This window comes from Mytilus trossulus, chromosome 3, assembly GCF_036588685.1.
Source record: "Mytilus trossulus isolate FHL-02 chromosome 3, PNRI_Mtr1.1.1.hap1, whole genome shotgun sequence".
Taxonomy (NCBI): Eukaryota; Metazoa; Mollusca; class Bivalvia; order Mytilida; family Mytilidae; genus Mytilus; species Mytilus trossulus.
In genome coordinates, this window is record NC_086375.1 from 64,233,653 (window position 1) to 64,237,401 (window position 3,749).

A 3,749-nucleotide genomic window follows, 5' to 3' on the forward strand; every position below is an offset into this window, starting at 1 on the left:
ATTACCAGTCTTCAGAACTAAGAACGTCAAGTTTTGAGATCTGCGAGCATTAGAAAAGCAACCAATGTTTTCAGAGCGACCTTCAAAAATAATAAATTCAAAGATCTTCAAAATTGAAGAAGAAAATTTAGAAAAAAAAGATTTAAAATATGTGCCTCAGTCTATGTTAAGAGAGAGAAGAAAACTGCGTCCGGCTTAACTTGGCCTAAGAATCAAGCAGAATTTCAGAATATTGGAAGATAAAGTGTTGTTACAAACAAAGATGATGACTTTGTTTTGTGTAACGATCCACAAAGCGGGATAATTTTATCAGGATGAGAGGCTATTTTCAGTCTACAATGTCAGAGGAATTTTTTGCTGATGGTACCTAGTCAATCATTTAGTCGTTATATAAAAATAAATAAAATTGGTGCAATTAGAGAATTATTTTATTGGCGCAAATGATACCTATAGTTTTGATAATTAGGTGGCGCAAAAGAAGTATTGGCGCAATTAAGTTGTGGCGCAAATGAGTTACTTTTTGGCGCAAAAAGATATTGCATTAATTATAAAATAATTTGGCATCAGTACTGAGTGAGTTTTAAAAAATATATGTACTTAATATTGTTTCTTTTCTCTGTTTGCACATTATGTACATTTATATATTTTATGCGTTATATACTTTATGTTTCATATTTTAGACTCGGTGCCGGGCTTAATAGATATAGGAAGATGTGGTGTGAGTGCCAATGAGACAACTCTCCATCCAAATAACAAATTTTTTTTTAAAGTAAACCATTATAGGTCAATGTACGGCCTTCAACACGGAGCCTTGGCTCACACCGAACAACAAGCTATAAAGGGCCCCACAACTACTAGTGTAAAACCATTCAAACGGGAAAACCAACGGTCTAATCTATATGAAAAAAAATGAGAAACACGTATATATTACATAAACAAACGACAACTACTGTACATCAGATTCCTGACTTAGGACAGGTGCAAACATTTGCAGCGGGATTAAACGTTTTAATGGATCCAAACCTTCTCCCTTTTTCTGAAACAATGGCATAACATCACAACATAGAAAAACACACGATAAAATATCAATTGGCTGGACTAAACTCAATCAAAAAACGTAAATTAATACACATGGAACAAATAAATTTGATCTGCGATATCTGAATGCAAATGCAGTTAATAAAATATAAGAGACAACATTCAAGACCAAAAAGCAAACAAACAAGTACAAACAAAGCCATGGCAAGACACCACTGAGAAATTCCTTCGAAAAAATTGATCAATATTCACTTTAGAAGAAAAAAAACGGTTTTAAAAATATAATTTAAATCTTGAAGTTTATACAAATGTAGTAAGAACAAGTGAAAAAATGAAGATACTACAAATAATTAAAGCTGGTATACAGACAAGATCCATATAAAGATAAAATAACAAAAATGCATTATAAAAAGTATCAACAGGTCAAATTAACAAGAAAATACGATTTGAGAGTACTCGCAGTTACTGACAGCTAGTTAAAATCCAAAACCAATTAATAATAAAAAAAATCATGCATCAGAGACTAAAATCAACTAAAACACATCTCAGGGATTTAGTATTTTAACGTCATTAACAGTCAAAGAAGACATGACTTGTGCATTGCCAAAAATAAATGTATCGATAGGTAGTAGGATAGTGAAGAGCGACTTCTATAGAAATAAAAATTAACGTGTCTGTGTCTCTATACATCTCGCCTCAAAAGATAATGAAATTTAGTTATGTTTTAATTCGCTAATGACAAAATCAATATTAGTGCCAATGTGAACTATATTCAGAGATCTAATTACAATACTGACCACGGTGACGCAACGTTAGATATTGCTACCATTTAGTGTAACAGAAAAATGACGTTAAATTGGAAAAACGCTTTATCTAATTCTTCCTGCTTTCCTTTTGGGATAACATACAGGTTTAAATGCCGTGAGATTTCAATGATCCAATATGATTTTATAATTAACATAAAAAATTCAATTTTACTGCTAGTAATTATGTGTTTTTGGAGGAATTCTGCATCATTATACATGTTATATTATATATTAAACCCGAGTATGATTTTATTCAAGCAGTGACATACAATTATAGCTTATACTTATGATACTGAATTTTTCTTACTTTTTGATCGTCTAATAGATGTGTATTTTTGTAATACGTGCATCATTTCGTTTTGTTGAAAGCAAAACATTTATATTTAGTGGAGGAAGGAAAACGCGAATGCAGTTCATGCCGTTCCTAGCATATTACGCTTGTGGCGACGTCAAATTATGATAACGGACAAACTTGCAAGACATTTTCATTAACCTGTATTTTTTATAGATAATCCTGTAATCTTAATGCTATTTGATATACCAACTTCAACTTTAAAAGTACTTTTTATTGGTATAATAATCAAAGCCGAAAAATAATCTTCACGATATCAAATCTCTGTTTGTTTGGCAGTAAAAGTTTTGTGAAGGCATGACAGTTTAACTCGGACATTTCCGCAAGACATTGCAAATCTATTGTTTTGAATTGAAAATCTAGCTCAATTTATTTTCCAATGGCGAATTTTGGGAGCTAACACTTAGTACAAAACGATCGTGCTTACAATTTAATGAATTATCTGTCAAAATTTTATTTTTGAACTGAAATGTTTCAGGTTTCCAAATTAAATTTCCGATGTGACATTTCCGTACATCATAATCCTTTGAAAATATGCATGCAAATTTTAAATGGAGACAGCCATGTTAACCAACACTGAAAAAACATCCCCTCATAGAATGTTCATGCAAAATTTCGACGAGTTGCGTGAACATTTCGCGAATTGTTCGAGCTTTATGTTTCGAGTTTGTTACATGGGACAACGCTAAGTAAACGTTTTTTCGGATAATCTATGTCTTCCTAAACCTATGAATATTATATTTTTATTCTTTCTCTATCATAATGTGAAAATTTAAGAATCAATCTTTATTTTCATGTATAATTTGAAATATTTATTTCAGCATTTCTATAAAATTTTCCCTTCAAATATTTACTTAACGCTATTTTTCGTGGTGGTAGCAATATCTAACGTTGCGTCGGTACGATAACCCTTACTTATAAGTTTGTTTAAAGGTTCGATGAGTTAACAAGGATCACATATTGATTTCCTCGCTTTAAGTACAATATTACCATAAAACTTAGGATGTGAAATACCATTTTTAATGAGCTTTCTACAGGTTAGCCAAATTTACTAATCAAATCTTTGTATATAAAAGAATTTAGTAAAAGTTTTAAGTAATTTATGGTATCGAAATCCCTGACACAACAATTTCCCAGTGATGCATTGATTACATTCGTTAAAATCTATGACATCAGAACACACAAGGGCAAACCGAACGAGTTGGGATATATACACACCGTATGATGGATCCAATGGCACACTGCCGTCTAGAAAAGGAAAATTAACAATGGGAAATGAAAAATCGTCTCTTTTGTCGTAAATTTTAGTGTGAAGTTTCCCGTTTGAAATTGATATGTCTAAATCTAGAAAAGGACAACTGCTGCTGTTTATGTTAGATTTAGTTAAAGTAGAGTTCTTTTGGGTAAATTTCTGAAGTATATTAAGGGAACTCTGGATTATTCAACGAAAAAATAGCATCCAGATAACGGTAGGTATTTTTTAATGTATCAACCAAATATAACAATGATGGGTCTTTACTGAGTTTGGTCATAAACTGAGATTCATAGCAATA